Source organism: Oncorhynchus masou, chromosome 26, assembly GCF_036934945.1.
Source record: "Oncorhynchus masou masou isolate Uvic2021 chromosome 26, UVic_Omas_1.1, whole genome shotgun sequence".
NCBI lineage: Eukaryota > Metazoa > Chordata > Actinopteri > Salmoniformes > Salmonidae > Oncorhynchus > Oncorhynchus masou.
In genome coordinates this window covers 14,897-33,826 of record NC_088237.1, presented here as the reverse complement: position 1 = coordinate 33,826, position 18,930 = coordinate 14,897, and the positions used below count along the sequence as shown (strand labels likewise).

General features: G+C 42.3%; 8 non-coding genes across 8 annotated transcripts; all 8 read left to right on the top strand.

Moving 5' to 3' along the window:
* Nucleotides 1–537: 537 nt before the first annotated feature.
* Nucleotides 538–619, top strand: trnas-gcu (transfer RNA serine (anticodon GCU)). Its single transcript has one exon. It is a non-coding gene; the product is annotated as a tRNA-Ser (tRNA).
* A 1,049-nt stretch (nt 620–1,668) lies between these two features.
* On the top strand, nt 1,669–1,750 carry trnas-gcu (transfer RNA serine (anticodon GCU)). Its single transcript has one exon. It is a non-coding gene; the product is annotated as a tRNA-Ser (tRNA).
* Nucleotides 1,751–2,229: 479 nt separating this feature from the next.
* Nucleotides 2,230–2,311, top strand: trnas-gcu (transfer RNA serine (anticodon GCU)). The gene has a single exon. It is a non-coding gene; the product is annotated as a tRNA-Ser (tRNA).
* Nucleotides 2,312–4,459: 2,148 nt separating this feature from the next.
* Nucleotides 4,460–4,541, top strand: trnas-gcu (transfer RNA serine (anticodon GCU)). The gene has a single exon. It is a non-coding gene; the product is annotated as a tRNA-Ser (tRNA).
* Nucleotides 4,542–6,691: 2,150 nt separating this feature from the next.
* On the top strand, nt 6,692–6,773 carry trnas-gcu (transfer RNA serine (anticodon GCU)). The gene has a single exon. It is a non-coding gene; the product is annotated as a tRNA-Ser (tRNA).
* A 3,259-nt stretch (nt 6,774–10,032) lies between these two features.
* trnas-gcu (transfer RNA serine (anticodon GCU)) lies at nt 10,033–10,114 on the top strand. Its single transcript has one exon. It is a non-coding gene; the product is annotated as a tRNA-Ser (tRNA).
* Nucleotides 10,115–12,815: 2,701 nt separating this feature from the next.
* Nucleotides 12,816–12,897, top strand: trnas-gcu (transfer RNA serine (anticodon GCU)). The gene has a single exon. It is a non-coding gene; the product is annotated as a tRNA-Ser (tRNA).
* A 3,258-nt stretch (nt 12,898–16,155) lies between these two features.
* Nucleotides 16,156–16,237, top strand: trnas-gcu (transfer RNA serine (anticodon GCU)). The gene has a single exon. It is a non-coding gene; the product is annotated as a tRNA-Ser (tRNA).
* The last annotated feature ends 2,693 nt before the right edge of the window (nt 16,238–18,930 follow it).

Genomic DNA, 18,930 nt, shown 5'->3' with positions numbered 1-18,930 from the left:
GTTAAGGCGATGGACTGCTAATCCATTGTACTCTGCATGCATGGGTTAGAATCTCATTGTGTAACAATTAAAATTCTCTGCTTTATTTTGGCACTGGAAGATTTTGACTTTCACAAACACTGGTAAAATTGCTGACTGCCACAGCGAGAGCACAGGACTTGGTATCTGAGTGGTGAATGCGATGAAATGCATGTGTGGATTATAACACCAACCTCTTCACAAAACATTTGTGATTTCCTCTCTTATGGCCCCACATGAATATAGAATCCCTGCGCAATCCTAGAGCGACTAATAAGATTCAGGTATTGAAGAATAGCTTCACCAAGGGCAACCTCAATGGTGGGATTTGAACCGACACCTCAACACACTTAATCAAGCACTTGAGAACACTCGGCCTGACAAAACATTTGTTAAATGTCTCGATGGGATCGACACATGGCCCTGCCATTGCTCTGCCTAACTTTCATTGATTTCAATCTGGGGTTAACATACAGCAACAACAGTTTTTTAAGGTCATTTGCCGCATTCATATAACAGGATGAGGTGGCCGAGTGGTTAAGGCGATGGACTGCTAATCCATTGTGCTCTGCATGCATGGGTTCGAATCCCATCCTCATCGTGTAACAATTAAAATTCTGTGCTTTATTTTGGCACTGGAAGATTTTGACTTTCACAAACACTGGTAAAATTGCTGACTGCCACAGCGAGAGCACAGGACTTGGTATCTGAGTGGTGAAGGCGATGAACTGCATGTGTGGATTATAACACCAACCTCTTCACAAAAATGTGTGATTTCCTCTCTTACATGGCCCCACATGAATATAGAATCCCTGCGCAATCCTAGAGCGACGAATAAGATTCAGTTATTGAAGAATAGCTTCACCAAGGGTAACCGCAATGGTGTGATTTGAACCTACACCTCAACACACTTAATCAAGCACTTGAGACCACTCGGCCTGACAAAACATTTGTTAAATGTCTCGATGGGATCGACACATGGCCCTGCCATTGCTCTGCCTAATTTTCATTGATTTCAATCAAGGGTTTACATACAGCAACTACAGTTTTTTAAGGTCATTTGCCACATTCAAATTACAGGATGAGGTGGCCGAGTGGTTAAGGCGATGGACTGCTAATCCATTGTGCTCTGCATGCATCGAAACCCATCCATGGGTTAGAATCTCATTGTGTAACAATTAAAATTCTGTGCTTTATTTTGGCACTGGAAGATTTTGACTTTCACAAACACTGGTAAAATTGCTGACTGCCACAGCGAGAGCACAGGACTTGGTATCTGAGTGGTGAAGGCGATGAACTGCATGTGTGGATTATAACACCAACCTCTTCACAAAACATTTGTGATTTCCTCTCTTACATGGCCCCACATGAATATAGAATCCCTGCGCAATCCTAGAGCGACTAATAAGATTCAGTTATTGAAGAATAGCTTCACCAAGGGTAACCGCAATGGTGTGATTTGAACCTACACCTCAACACACTTAATCAAGCACTTGAGACCACTCGGCCTGACAAAACATTTGTTAAATGTCTCGATGGGATCGACACATGGCCCTGCCATTGCTCTGCCTAACTTTCATTGATTTCAATCTGGGGTTAACATACAGCAACAACAGTTTTTTAAGGTCATTTGCAGCATGCATATAACAGGATGAGGTGGCCGAGTGGTTAAGGCGATGGACTGCTAATCCATTGTGCTCTGCATGCATGGGTTCGAATCCCATCCTCATTGTGTAACAATTAAAATTCTGTGCTTTATTTTGGCACTGGAAGATTTTGACTTTCACAAACACTGGTAAAATTGCTGACTGCCACAGCGAGAGCACAGGACTTGGTATCTGAGTGGTGAAGGCGATGAACTGCATGTGTGGATTATAACACCAACCTCTTCACAAAAATGTGTGATTTCCTCTCTTACATGGCCCCAAATGAATATAGAATCCCTGCGCAATCCTAGAGCGAAGAATAAGATTCAGTTATTGAAGAATAGCTTCACCAATGTTAACCGCAATGGTGTGATTTGAACCTACACCTCAACACACTTAATCAAGCTCTTGAGACCACTCGGCCTGACAAAACATTTGTTAAATGTCTCGATGGGATCGACACATGGCCCTGCCATTGCTCTGCCTAATTTTCATTGATTTCAATCAAGGGTTTACATACAGCAACTACAGTTTTTTAAGGTCATTTGCCACATTCAAATTACAGGATGAGGTGGCCGAGTGTTTTAGGCGATGGACTGCTAATCCATTGTGCTCTGCATGCATGGGTTCGAATCCCATCCTCATCGTGTAACAATTAAAATTCTGTGCTTTATTTTGGCACTGGAAGATTTTGACTTTCACAAACACTGGTAAAATTGCTGACTGCCACAGCGAGAGCACAGGACTTGGTATCTGAGTGGTGAAGGCGATGAACTGCATGTGTGGATTATAACACCAACCTCTTCACGAAACATTTGTGATTTCCTCTCTTACATGGCCCCACATGAATATAGAATCCCTGCGCAATCCTAGAGCGACTAATAAGATTCAGGTATTGAAGAATAGCTTCACCAAGGGCAACCTCAATGGTGGGATTTGAACCGACACCTCAACACACTTAATCAAGCACTTGAGACCACTCGGCCTGACAAAACATTTGTTAAATGTCTCGATGGGATCGACACATGGCCCTGCCATTGCTCTGCCTAATTTTCATTGATTTCAATCAAGGGTTTACATACAGCAACTACAGTTTTTTAAGGTCATTTGCCACATTCAAATTACAGGATGAGGTGGCCGAGTGTTTTAGGCGATGGACTGCTAATCCATTGTACTCTGCATGCATGGGTTAGAATCTCATTGTGTAACAATTAAAATTATCTGCTTTATTTTGGCACTGGAAGATTTTGACTTTCACAAACACTGGTAAAATTGCTGACTGCCACAGCGAGAGCACAGGACTTGGTATCTGAGTGGTGAAGGCGATGAACTGCATGTGTGGATTATAACACCAACATCTTCACAAAACATTTGTGATTTCCTCTCTTACATGGCCCCACATGAATATAGAATCCCTGCGCAATCCTAGAGCGACTAATAAGATTCAGGTATTGAAGAATAGCTTCAACAAGGGCAACCTCAATGGTGGGATTTGAACCGACACCTCAACACACTTAATCAAGCACTTGAGAACACTCAGCCTGACAAAACATTTGTTAAATGTCTCGATGGGATCGACACATGGCCCTGCCATTGCTCTGCCTAATTTTCATTGATTTCAATCAAGGGTTTACATACAGCAACTACAGTTTTTTAAGGTCATTTGCCACATTCAAATTACAGGATGAGGTGGCCGAGTGTTTTAGGCGATGGACTGCTAATCCATTGTACTCTGCATGCATGGGTTAGAATCTCATTGTGTAACAATTAAAATTCTCTGCTTTATTTTGGCACTGGAAGATTTTGACTTTCACAAACACTGGTAAAATTGCTGACTGCCACAGCGAGAGCACAGGACTTGGTATCTGAGTGGTGAATGCGATGAACTGCATGTGTGGATTATAACACCAACCTCTTCACAAAACATTTGTGATTTCCTCTCTTACATGGCCCCACATGAATATAGAATCCCTGCGCAATCCTAGAGCGACTAATAAGATTCAGGTATTGAAGAATAGCTTCACCAAGGGCAACCTCAATGGTGGGATTTGAACCGACACCTCAACACACTTAATCAAGCACTTGAGACCACTCGGCCTGACAAAACATTTGTTAAATGTCTCGATGGGATCGACACATGGCCCTGCCATTGCTCTGCCTAATTTTCATTGATTTCAATCAAGGGTTTACATACAGCAACTACAGTTTTTTAAGGTCATTTGCCACATTCAAATTACAGGATGAGGTGGCCGAGTGTTTTAGGCGATGGACTGCTAATCCATTGTACTCTGCATGCATGGGTTAGAATCTCATTGTGTAACAATTAAAATTCTCTGCTTTATTTTGGCACTGGAAGATTTTGACTTTCACAAACACTGGTAAAATTGCTGACTGCCACAGCGAGAGCACAGGACTTGGTATCTGAGTGGTGAAGGCGATGAACTGCATGTGTGGATTATAACACCAACCTCTTCACAAAACATTTGTGATTTCCTCTCTTACATGGCCCCACATGAATATAGAATCCCTGCGCAATCCTAGAGCGACTAATAAGATTCAGGTATTGAAGAATAGCTTCACCAAGGGCAACCTCAATGGTGGGATTTGAACCGACACCTCAACACACTTAATCAAGCACTTGAGAACACTCGGCCTGACAAAACATTTGTTAAATGTCTCGATGGGATCGACACATGGCCCTGCCATTGCTCTGCCTAATTTTCATTGATTTCAATCTGGGGTTAACATACAGCAACAACAGTTTTTTAAGGTCATTTGCCGCATGCATATAACAGGATGAGGTGGCCGAGTGGTTAAGGCGATGGACTGCTAATCCATTGTGCTCTGCATGCATGGGTTCGAATCCCATCCTCATCGTGTAACAATTAAAATTCTGTGCTTTATTTTGGCACTGGAAGATTTTGACTTTCACAAACACTGGTAAAATTGCTGACTGCCACAGCGAGAGCACAGGACTTGGTATCTGAGTGGTGAAGGCGATGAACTGCATGTGTGGATTATAACACCAACCTCTTGGTCACAAAAATGTGTGATTTCCTCTCTTACATGGCCCCACATGAATATAGAATCCCTGCGCAATCCTAGAGCGAAGAATAAGATTCAGTTATTGAAGAATAGCTTCACCAAGGGTAACCGCAATGGTGTGATTTGAACCTACACCTCAACACACTTAATCAAGCACTTGAGACCACTCGGCCTGACAAAACATTTGTTAAATGTCTCGATGGGATCGACACATGGCCCTGCCATTGCTCTGCCTAATTTTCATTGATTTCAATCAAGGGTTTACATACAGCAACTACAGTTTTTTAAGGTCATTTGCCACATTCAAATTACAGGATGAGGTGGCCGAGTGTTTTAGGCGATGGACTGCTAATCCATTGTACTCTGCATGCATGGGTTAGAATCTCATTGTGTAACAATTAAAATTCTCTGCTTTATTTTGGCACTGGAAGATTTTGACTTTCACAAACACTGGTAAAATTGCTGACTGCCACAGCGAGAGCACAGGACTTGGTATCTGAGTGGTGAAGGCGATGAACTGCATGTGTGGATTATAACACCAACCTCTTCACAAAACATTTGTGATTTCCTCTCTTACATGGCCCCACATGAATATAGAATCCCTGCGCAATCCTAGAGTTACTAATAAGATACAGGTATTGAAGAATAGCTTCACCAAGGGCAACCTCAATGGTGGGATTTGAACCGACACCTCAACACACTTAATCAAGCACTTGAGAACACTCGGCCTGACAAAACATTTGTTAAATGTCTCGATGGGATCGACACATGGCCCTGCCATTGCTCTGCCTAATTTTCATTGATTTCAATCAAGGGTTTACATACAGCAACTACAGTTTTTTAAGGTCATTTGCCACATTCAAATTACAGGATGAGGTGGCCGAGTGTTTTAGGCGATGGACTGCTAATCCATTGTACTCTGCATGCATGGGTTAGAATCTCATTGTGTAACAATTAAAATTCTCTGCTTTATTTTGGCACTGGAAGATTTTGACTTTCACAAACACTGGTAAAATTGCTGACTGCCACAGCGAGAGCACAGGACTTGGTATCTGAGTGGTGAAGGCGATGAACTGCATGTGTGGATTATAACACCAACCTCTTCACAAAACATTTGTGATTTCCTCTCTTACATGGCCCCACATGAATATAGAATCCCTGCGCAATCCTAGAGCGACTAATAAGATTCAGGTATTGAAGAATAGCTTCACCAAGGGCAACCTCAATGGTGGGATTTGAACCGACACCTCAACACACTTAATCAAGCACTTGAGACCACTCGGCCTGACAAAACATTTGTTAAATGTCTCGATGGGATCGACACATGGCCCTGCCATTGCTCTGCCTAATTTTCATTGATTTCAATCAAGGGTTTACATACAGCAACTACAGTTTTTTAAGGTCATTTGCCACATTCAAATTACAGGATGAGGTGGCCGAGTGTTTTAGGCGATGGACTGCTAATCCATTGTACTCTGCATGCATGGGTTAGAATCTCATTGTGTAACAATTAAAATTCTCTGCTTTATTTTGGCACTGGAAGATTTTGACTTTCACAAACACTGGTAAAATTGCTGACTGCCACAGCGAGAGCACAGGACTTGGTATCTGAGTGGTGAAGGCGATGAACTGCATGTGTGGATTATAACACCAACCTCTTCACAAAACATTTGTGATTTCCTCTCTTACATGGCCCCACATGAATATAGAATCCCTGCGCAATCCTAGAGCGACTAATAAGATTCAGGTATTGAAGAATAGCTTCACCAAGGGCAACCTCAATGGTGGGATTTGAACCGACACCTCAACACACTTAATCAAGCACTTGAGAACACTCGGCCTGACAAAACATTTGTTAAATGTCTCGATGGGATCGACACATGGCCCTGCCATTGCTCTGCCTAACTTTCATTGATTTCAATCTGGGGTTAACATACAGCAACAACAGTTTTTTAAGGTCATTTGCCGCATGCATATAACAGGATGAGGTGGCCGAGTGGTTAAGGCGATGGACTGCTAATCCATTGTGCTCTGCATGCATGGGTTCGAATCCCATCCTCATCGTGTAACAATTAAAATTCTGTGCTTTATTTTGGCACTGGAAGATTTTGACTTTCACAAACACTGGTAAAATTGCTGACTGCCACAGCGAGAGCACAGGACTTGGTATCTGAGTGGTGAAGGCGATGAACTGCATGTGTGGATTATAACACCAACCTCTTCACAAAAATGTGTGATTTCCTCTCTTACATGGCCCCACATGAATATAGAATCCCTGCGCAATCCTAGAGCGAAGAATAAGATTCAGTTATTGAAGAATAGCTTCACCAAGGGTAACCGCAATGGTGTGATTTGAACCTACACCTCAACACACTTAATCAAGCACTTGAGACCACTCGGCCTGACAAAACATTTGTTAAATGTCTCGATGGGATCGACACATGGCCCTGCCATTGCTCTGCCTAATTTTCATTGATTTCAATCAAGGGTTTACATACAGCAACTACAGTTTTTTAAGGTCATTTGCCACATTCAAATTACAGGATGAGGTGGCCGAGTGTTTTAGGCGATGGACTGCTAATCCATTGTACTCTGCATGCATGGGTTAGAATCTCATTGTGTAACAATTAAAATTCTCTGCTTTATTTTGGCACTGGAAGATTTTGACTTTCACAAACACTGGTAAAATTGCTGACTGCCACAGCGAGAGCACAGGACTTGGTATCTGAGTGGTGAAGGCGATGAACTGCATGTGTGGATTATAACACCAACCTCTTCACAAAACATTTGTGATTTCCTCTCTTACATGGCCCCACATGAATATAGAATCCCTGCGCAATCCTAGAGCGACTAATAAGATTCAGGTATTGAAGAATAGCTTCACCAAGGGCAACCTCAATGGTGGGATTTGAACCGACACCTCAACACACTTAATCAAGCACTTGAGAACACTCGGCCTGACAAAACATTTGTTAAATGTCTCGATGGGATCGACACATGGCCCTGCCATTGCTCTGCCTAATTTTCATTGATTTCAATCAAGGGTTTACATACAGCAACTACAGTTTTTTAAGGTCATTTGCCACATTCAAATTACAGGATGAGGTGGCCGAGTGTTTTAGGCGATGGACTGCTAATCCATTGTACTCTGCATGCATGGGTTAGAATCTCATTGTGTAACAATTAAAATTCTCTGCTTTATTTTGGCACTGGAAGATTTTGACTTTCACAAACACTGGTAAAATTGCTGACTGCCACAGCGAGAGCACAGGACTTGGTATCTGAGTGGTGAAGGCGATGAACTGCATGTGTGGATTATAACACCAACCTCTTCACAAAACATTTGTGATTTCCTCTCTTACATGGCCCCACATGAATATAGAATCCCTGCGCAATCCTAGAGCGACTAATAAGATTCAGGTATTGAAGAATAGCTTCACCAAGGGCAACCTCAATGGTGGGATTTGAACCGACACCTCAACACACTTAATCAAGCACTTGAGAACACTCGGCCTGACAAAACATTTGTTAAATGTCTCGATGGGATCGACACATGGCCCTGCCATTGCTCTGCCTAATTTTCATTGATTTCAATCAAGGGTTTACATACAGCAACTACAGTTTTTTAAGGTCATTTGCCACATTCAAATTACAGGATGAGGTGGCCGAGTGGTTTAGGCGATGGACTGCTAATCCATTGTACTCTGCATGCATGGGTTAGAATCTCATTGTGTAACAATTAAAATTCTCTGCTTTATTTTGGCACTGGAAGATTTTGACTTTCACAAACACTGGTAAAATTGCTGACTGCCACAGCGAGAGCACAGGACTTGGTATCTGAGTGGTGAATGCGATGAACTGCATGTGTGGATTATAACACCAACCTCTTCACAAAACATTTGTGATTTCCTCTCTTACATGGCCCCACATGAATATAGAATCCCTGCGCAATCCTAGAGCGACTAATAAGATTCAGGTATTGAAGAATAGCTTCACCAAGGGCAACCTCAATGGTGGGATTTGAACCGACACCTCAACACACTTAATCAAGCACTTGAGAACACTCGGCCTGACAAAACATTTGTTAAATGTCTCGATGGGATCGACACATGGCCCTGCCATTGCTCTGCCTAATTTTCATTGATTTCAATCAAGGGTTTACATACAGCAACTACAGTTTTTTAAGGTCATTTGCCACATTCAAATTACAGGATGAGGTGGCCGAGTGTTTTAGGCGATGGACTGCTAATCCATTGTACTCTGCATGCATGGGTTAGAATCTCATTGTGTAACAATTAAAATTCTCTGCTTTATTTTGGCACTGGAAGATTTTGACTTTCACAAACACTGGTAAAATTGCTGACTGCCACAGCGAGAGCACAGGACTTGGTATCTGAGTGGTGAAGGCGATGAACTGCATGTGTGGATTATAACACCAACCTCTTCACAAAACATTTGTGATTTCCTCTCTTACATGGCCCCACATGAATATAGAATCCCTGCGCAATCCTAGAGCGACTAATAAGATTCAGGTATTGAAGAATAGCTTCACCAAGGGCAACCTCAATGGTGGGATTTGAACCGACACCTCAACACACTTAATCAAGCACTTGAGAACACTCGGCCTGACAAAACATTTGTTAAATGTCTCGATGGGATCGACACATGGCCCTGCCATTGCTCTGCCTAATTTTCATTGATTTCAATCAAGGGTTTACATACAGCAACTACAGTTTTTTAAGGTCATTTGCCACATTCAAATTACAGGATGAGGTGGCCGAGTGTTTTAGGCGATGGACTGCTAATCCATTGTACTCTGCATGCATGGGTTAGAATCTCATTGTGTAACAATTAAAATTCTCTGCTTTATTTTGGCACTGGAAGATTTTGACTTTCACAAACACTGGTAAAATTGCTGACTGCCACAGCGAGAGCACAGGACTTGGTATCTGAGTGGTGAATGCGATGAACTGCATGTGTGGATTATAACACCAACCTCTTCACAAAACATTTGTGATTTCCTCTCTTACATGGCCCCACATGAATATAGAATCCCTGCGCAATCCTAGAGCGACTAATAAGATTCAGGTATTGAAGAATAGCTTCACCAAGGGCAACCTCAATGGTGGGATTTGAACCGACACCTCAACACACTTAATCAAGCACTTGAGAACACTCGGCCTGACAAAACATTTGTTAAATGTCTCGATGGGATCGACACATGGCCCTGCCATTGCTCTGCCTAACTTTCATTGATTTCAATCTGGGGTTAACATACAGCAACAACAGTTTTTTAAGGTCATTTGCCGCATGCATATAACAGGATGAGGTGGCCGAGTGGTTAAGGCGATGGACTGCTAATCCATTGTGCTCTGCATGCATGGGTTCGAATCCCATCCTCATCGTGTAACAATTAAAATTCTGTGCTTTATTTTGGCACTGGAAGATTTTGACTTTCACAAACACTGGTAAAATTGCTGACTGCCACAGCGAGAGCACAGGACTTGGTATCTGAGTGGTGAAGGCGATGAACTGCATGTGTGGATTATAACACCAACCTCTTCACAAAAATGTGTGATTTCCTCTCTTACATGGCCCCACATGAATATAGAATCCCTGCGCAATCCTAGAGCGAGAATAAGATTCAGTTATTGAAGAATAGCTTCACCAAGGGTAACCGCAATGGTGTGATTTGAACCTACACCTCAACACACTTAATCAAGCACTTGAGACCACTCGGCCTGACAAAACATTTGTTAAATGTCTCGATGGGATCGACACATGGCCCTGCCATTGCTCTGCCTAATTTTCATTGATTTCAATCAAGGGTTTACATACAGCAACTACAGTTTTTTAAGGTCATTTGCCACATTCAAATTACAGGATGAGGTGGCCGAGTGTTTTAGGCGATGGACTGCTAATCCATTGTACTCTGCATGCATGGGTTAGAATCTCATTGTGTAACAATTAAAATTCTCTGCTTTATTTTGGCACTGGAAGATTTTGACTTTCACAAACACTGGTAAAATTGCTGACTGCCACAGCGAGAGCACAGGACTTGGTATCTGAGTGGTGAAGGCGATGAACTGCATGTGTGGATTATAACACCAACCTCTTCACAAAAATGTGTGATTTCCTCTCTTACATGGCCCCACATGAATATAGAATCCCTGCGCAATCCTAGAGCGACTAATAAGATTCAGTTATTGAAGAATAGCTTCACCAAGGGCAACCTCAATGGTGGGATTTGAACCGACACCTCAACACACTTAATCAAGCACTTGAGACCACTCGGCCTGACAAAACATTTGTTAAATGTCTCGATGGGATCGACACATGGCCCTGCCATTGCTCTGCCTAATTTTCATTGATTTCAATCAAGGGTTTACATACAGCAACTACAGTTTTTTAAGGTCATTTGCCACATTCAAATTACAGGATGAGGTGGCCGAGTGGTTTAGGCGATGGACTGCTAATCCATTGTACTCTGCATGCATGGGTTAGAATCTCATTGTGTAACAATTAAAATTCTCTGCTTTATTTTGGCACTGGAAGATTTTGACTTTCACAAACACTGGTAAAATTGCTGACTGCCACAGCGAGAGCACAGGACTTGGTATCTGAGTGGTGAAGGCGATGAACTGCATGTGTGGATTATAACACCAACCTCTTCACAAAACATTTGTGATTTCCTCTCTTACATGGCCCCACATGAATATAGAATCCCTGCGCAATCCTAGAGCGACTAATAAGATTCAGGTATTGAAGAATAGCTTCACCAAGGGCAACCTCAATGGTGGGATTTGAACCGACACCTCAACACACTTAATCAAGCACTTGAGAACACTTGAGTAGACAAAATATTTGTTAAATGTCTCGATGGGATCGACACATGGCCCTGCCATTGCTCTGCCTAATTTTCATTGATTTCAATCAAGGGTTTACATACAGCAACTACAGTTTTTTAAGGTCATTTGCCACATTCAAATTACAGGATGAGGTGGCCGAGTGTTTTAGGCGATGGACTGCTAATCCATTGTACTCTGCATGCATGGGTTAGAATCTCATTGTGTAACAATTAAAATTCTCTGCTTTATTTTGGCACTGGAAGATTTTGACTTTCACAAACACTGGTAAAATTGCTGACTGCCACAGCGAGAGCACAGGACTTGGTATCTGAGTGGTGAAGGCGATGAACTGCATGTGTGGATTATAACACCAACCTCTTCACAAAACATTTGTGATTTCCTCTCTTACATGGCCCCACATGAATATAGAATCCCTGCGCAATCCTAGAGCGACTAATAAGATTCAGGTATTGAAGAATAGCTTCACCAAGGGCAACCTCAATGGTGGGATTTGAACCGACACCTCAACACACTTAATCAAGCACTTGAGAACACTCGGCCTGACAAAACATTTGTTAAATGTCTCGATGGGATCGACACATGGCCCTGCCATTGCTCTGCCTAATTTTCATTGATTTCAATCAAGGGTTTACATACAGCAACTACAGTTTTTTAAGGTCATTTGCCACATTCAAATTACAGGATGAGGTGGCCGAGTGTTTTAGGCGATGGACTGCTAATCCATTGTACTCTGCATGCATGGGTTAGAATCTCATTGTGTAACAATTAAAATTCTCTGCTTTATTTTGGCACTGGAAGATTTTGACTTTCACAAACACTGGTAAAATTGCTGACTGCCACAGCGAGAGCACAGGACTTGGTATCTGAGTGGTGAATGCGATGAACTGCATGTGTGGATTATAACACCAACCTCTTCACAAAACATTTGTGATTTCCTCTCTTACATGGCCCCACATGAATATAGAATCCCTGCGCAATCCTAGAGCGACTAATAAGATACAGGTATTGAAGAATAGCTTCACCAAGGGCAACCTCAATGGTGGGATTTGAACCGACACCTCAACACACTTAATCAAGCACTTGAGAACACTCGAGTAAACAAAACATTTGTTAAATGTCTCGATGGGATCGACACATGGCCCTGCCATTGCTCTGCCTAACTTTCATTGATTTCAATCTGGGGTTAACATACGGCAACAACAGTTTTTTAAGGACATTTGCCGCATTCATATAACAGGATGAGGTGGCCGAGTGGTTAAGGCGATGGACTGCTAATCCATTGTGCTCTGCATGCATGGGTTCGAATCCCATCCTCATCGTGTAACAATTAAAATTCTGTGCTTTATTTTGGCACTGGAAGATTTTGACTTTCACAAACACTGGTAAAATTGCTGACTGCCACAGCGAGAGCACAGGACTTGGTATCTGAGTGGTGAAGGCGATGAACTGCATGTGTGGATTATAACACCAACCTCTTCACAAAAATGTGTGATTTCCTCTCTTACATGGCCCCACATGAATATAGAATCCCTGCGCAATCCTAGAGCGAAGAATAAGATTCAGTTATTGAAGAATAGCTTCACCAAGGGTAACCGCAATGGTGTGATTTGAACCTACACCTCAACACACTTAATCAAGCACTTGAGACCACTCGGCCTGACAAAACATTTGTTAAATGTCTCGATGGGATCGACACATGGCCCTGCCATTGCTCTGCCTAATTTTCATTGATTTCAATCAAGGGTTTACATACAGCAACTACAGTTTTTTAAGGTCATTTGCCACATTCAAATTACAGGATGAGGTGGCCGAGTGTTTTAGGCGATGGACTGCTAATCCATTGTACTCTGCATGCATGGGTTAGAATCTCATTGTGTAACAATTAAAATTCTCTGCTTTATTTTGGCACTGGAAGATTTTGACTTTCACAAACACTGGTAAAATTGCTGACTGCCACAGCGAGAGCACAGGACTTGGTATCTGAGTGGTGAAGGCGATGAACTGCATGTGTGGATTATAACACCAACCTCTTCACAAAACATTTGTGATTTCCTCTCTTACATGGCCCCACATGAATATAGAATCCCTGCGCAATCCTAGAGCGACTAATAAGATTCAGGTATTGAAGAATAGCTTCACCAAGGGCAACCTCAATGGTGGGATTTGAACCGACACCTCAACACACTTAATCAAGCACTTGAGAACACTTGGCCTGACAAAACATTTGTTAAATGTCTCGATGGGATCGACACATGGCCCTGCCATTGCTCTGCCTAATTTTCATTGATTTCAATCAAGGGTTTACATACAGCAACTACAGTTTTTTAAGGTCATTTGCCACATTCAAATTACAGGATGAGGTGGCCGAGTGTTTTAGGCGATGGACTGCTAATCCATTGTACTCTGCATGCATGGGTTAGAATCTCATTGTGTAACAATTAAAATTCTCTGCTTTATTTTGGCACTGGAAGATTTTGACTTTCACAAACACTGGTAAAATTGCTGACTGCCACAGCGAGAGCACAGGACTTGGTATCTGAGTGGTGAAGGCGATGAACTGCATGTGTGGATTATAACACCAACCTCTTCACAAAACATTTGTGATTTCCTCTCTTACATGGCCCCACATGAATATAGAATCCCTGCGCAATCCTAGAGCGACTAATAAGATTCAGGTATTGAAGAATAGCTTCACCAAGGGCAACCTCAATGGTGGGATTTGAACCGACACCTCAACACACTTAATCAAGCACTTGAGAACACTCGGCCTGACAAAACATTTGTTAAATGTCTCGATGGGATCGACACATGGCCCTGCCATTGCTCTGCCTAATTTTCATTGATTTCAATCAAGGGTTTACATACAGCAACTACAGTTTTTTAAGGTCATTTGCCACATTCAAATTACAGGATGAGGTGGCCGAGTGTTTTAGGCGATGGACTGCTAATCCATTGTACTCTGCATGCATGGGTTAGAATCTCATTGTGTAACAATTAAAATTCTCTGCTTTATTTTGGCACTGGAAGATTTTGACTTTCACAAACACTGGTAAAATTGCTGACTGCCACAGCGAGAGCACAGGACTTGGTATCTGAGTGGTGAAGGCGATGAACTGCATGTGTGGATTATAACACCAACCTCTTCACAAAACATTTGTGATTTCCTCTCTTACATGGCCCCACATGAATATAGAATCCCTGCGCAATCCTAGAGCGAAGAATAAGATTCAGTTATTGAAGAATAGCTTCACCAAGGGTAACCGCAATGGTGGGATTTGAACCTACACCTCAACACACTTAATCAAGCACTTGAGACCACTCGGCCTGACAAAACATTTGTTAAATGTCTCGATGGGATCGACACATGGCCCTGCCATTGCTCTGCCTAATTTTCATTGATTTCAATCAAGGGTTTACATACAGCAACTACAGTTTTTTAAGGTCATTTGCCACATTCAAATTACAGGATGAGGTGGCCGAGTGGTTTAGGCGATGGACTGCTAATCCATTGTACTCTGCATGCATGGGTTAGAATCTCATTGTGTAACAATTAAAATTCTCTGCTTTATTTTGGCACTGGAAGATTTTGACTTTCACAAACACTGGTAAAATTGCTGACTGCCACAGCGAGAGCACAGGACTTGGTATCTGAGTGGTGAAGGCGATGAACTGCATGTGTGGATTATAACACCAACCTCTTCACAAAACATTTGTGATTTCCTCTCTTACATGGCCCCACATGAATATAGAATCCCTGCGCAATCCTAGAGCGACTAATAAGATTCAGGTATTGAAGAATAGCTTCACCAAGGGCAACCTCAATGGTGGGATTTGAACCGACACCTCAACACACTTAATCAAGCACTTGAGAACACTCGGCCTGACAAAACATTTGTTAAATGTCTCGATGGGATCGACACATGGCCCTGCCATTGCTCTGCCTAATTTTCATTGATTTCAATCAAGGGTTTACATACAGCAACTACAGTTTTTAAGGTCATTTGCCACATTCAAATTACAGGATGAGGTGGCCGAGTGTTTTAGGCGATGGACTGCTAATCCATTGTACTCTGCATGCATGGGTTAGAATCTCATTGTGTAACAATTAAAATTCTCTGCTTTATTTTGGCACTGGAAGATTTTGACTTTCACAAACACTGGTAAAATTGCTGACTGCCACAGCGAGAGCACAGGACTTGGTATCTGAGTGGTGAAGGCGATGAACTGCATGTGTGGATTATAACACCAACCTCTTCACAAAACATTTGTGATTTCCTCTCTTACATGGCCCCACATGAATATAGAATCCCTGCGCAATCCTAGAGCGACTAATAAGATTCAGGTATTGAAGAATAGCTTCACCAAGGGCAACCTCAATGGTGGGATTTGAACCGACACCTCAACACACTTAATCAAGCACTTGAGAACACTCGGCCTGACAAAACATTTGTTAAATGTCTCGATGGGATCGACACATGGCCCTGCCATTGCTCTGCCTAACTTTCATTGATTTCAATCTGGGGTTAACATACAGCAACAACAGTTTTTTAAGGTCATTTGCCGCATGCATATAACAGGATGAGGTGGCCGAGTGGTTAAGGCGATGGACTGCTAATCCATTGTGCTCTGCATGCATGGGTTCGAATCCCATCCTCATCGTGTAACAATTAAAATTCTGTGCTTTATTTTGGCACTGGAAGATTTTGACTTTCACAAACACTGGTAAAATTGCTGACTGCCACAGCGAGAGCACAGGACTTGGTATCTGAGTGGTGAAGGCGATGAACTGCATGTGTGGATTATAACACCAACCTCTTCACAAAAATGTGTGATTTCCTCTCTTACATGGCCCCAAATGAATATAGAATCCCTTCGCAATCCTAGAGCGAAGAATAAGATTCAGTTATTGAAGAATAGCTTCACCAAGGGTAACCGCAATGGTGTGATTTGAACCTACACCTCAACACACTTAATCAAGCACTTGAGACCACTCGGCCTGACAAAACATTTGTTAAATGTCTCGATGGGATCGACACATGGCCCTGCCATTGCTCTGCCTAATTTTCATTGATTTCAATCAAGGGTTTACATACAGCAACTACAGTTTTTTAAGGTCATTTGCCACATTCAAATTACAGGATGAGGTGGCCGAGTGGTTTAGGCGATGGACTGCTAATCCATTGTACTCTGCATGCATGGGTTAGAATCTCATTGTGTAACAATTAAAATTCTCTGCTTTATTTTGGCACTGGAAGATTTTGACTTTCACAAACACTGGTAAAATTGCTGACTGCCACAGCGAGAGCACAGGACTTGGTATCTGAGTGGTGAAGGCGATGAACTGCATGTGTGGATTATAACACCAACCTCTTCACAAAACATTTGTGATTTCCTCTCTTACATGGCCCCACATGAATATAGAATCCCTGCGCAATCCTAGAGTTACTAATAAGATACAGGTATTGAAGAATAGCTTCACCAAGGGCAACCTCAATTGTGGGATTTGAACCGACACCTCAACACACTTAATCAAGCACTTGAGAACACTCGGCCTGACAAAACATTTGTTAAATGTCTCGATGGGATCGACACATGGCCCTGCCATTGCTCTGCCTAATTTTCATTGATTTCAATCAAGGGTTTACATACAGCAACTACAGTTTTTTAAGGTCATTTGCCACATTCAAATTACAGGATGAGGTGGCCGAGTGTTTTAGGCGATGGACTGCTAATCCATTGTACTCTGCATGCATGGGTTAGAATCTCATTGTGTAACAATTAAAATTATCTGCTTTATTTTGGCACTGGAAGATTTTGACTTTCACAAACACTGGTAAAATTGCTGACTGCCACAGCGAGAGCACAGGACTTGGTATCTGAGTGGTGAAGGCGATGAACTGCATGTGTGGATTATAACACCAACCTCTTCACAAAACATTTGTGATTTCCTCTCTTACATGGCCCCACATGAATATAGAATCCCTGCGCAATCCTAGAGCGACTAATAAGATTCAGGTATTGAAGAATAGCTTCACCAAGGGCAACCTCAATGGTGGGATTTGAACCGACACCTCAACACACTTAATCAAGCACTTGAGAACACTCGGCCTGACAAAACATTTGTTAAATGTCTCGATGGGATCGACACATGGCCCTGCCATTGCTCTGCCTAATTTTCATTGATTTCAATCTGGGGTTTACATACAGCAACAACAGTTTTTAAGGTCATTTGCCACATTCAAATTACAGGATGAGGTGGCCGAGTGTTTTAGGCGATGGACTGCTAATCCATTGTACTCTGCATGCATGGGTTAGAATCTCATTGTGTAACAATTAAAATTCTCTGCTTTATTTTGGCACTGGAAGATTTTGACTTTCACAAACACTGGTAAAATTGCTGACTGCCACAGCGAGAGCACAGGACTTGGTATCTGAGTGGTGAATGCGATGAACTGCATGTGTGGATTATAACACCAACCTCTTCACAAAACATTTGTGATTTCCTCTCTTACATGGCCCCACATGAATATAGAATCCCTGCGCAATCCTAGAGCGACTAATAAGATTCAGGTATTGAAGAATAGCTTCACCAAGGGCAACCTCAATGGTGGGATTTGAACCGACACCTCAACACACTTAATCAAGCACTTGAGAACACTCGGCCTGACAAAACATTTGTTAAATGTCTCGATGGGATCGACACATGGCCCTGCCATTGCTCTGCCTAATTTTCATTGATTTCAATCAAGGGTTTACATACAGCAACTACAGTTTTTTAAGGTCATTTGCCACATTCAAATTACAGGATGAGGTGGCCGAGTGTTTTAGGCGATGGACTGCTAATCCATTGTACTCTGCATGCATGGGTTAGAATCTCATTGTGTAACAATTAAAATTCTCTGCTTTATTTTGGCACTGGAAGATTTTGACTTTCACAAACACTGGTAAAATTGCTGACTGCCACAGCGAGAGCACAGGACTTGGTATCTGAGTGGTGAAGGCGATGAACTGCATGTGTGGATTATAACACCAACCTCTTCACAAAACATTTGTGATTTCCTCTCTTACATGGCCCCACATGAATATAGAATCCCTGCGCAATCCTAGAGCGACTAATAAGATTCAGGTATTGAAGAATAGCTTCACCAAGGGCAACCTCAATGGTGGGATTTGAACCGACACCTCAACACACTTAATCAAGCACTTGAGAACACTCGGCCTGACAAAACATTTGTTAAATGTCTCGATGGGATCGACACATGGCCCTGCCATTGCTCTGCCTAACTTTCATTGATTTCAATCTGGGGTTAACATACAGCAACAACAGTTTTTAAGGTCATTTGCCGCATGCA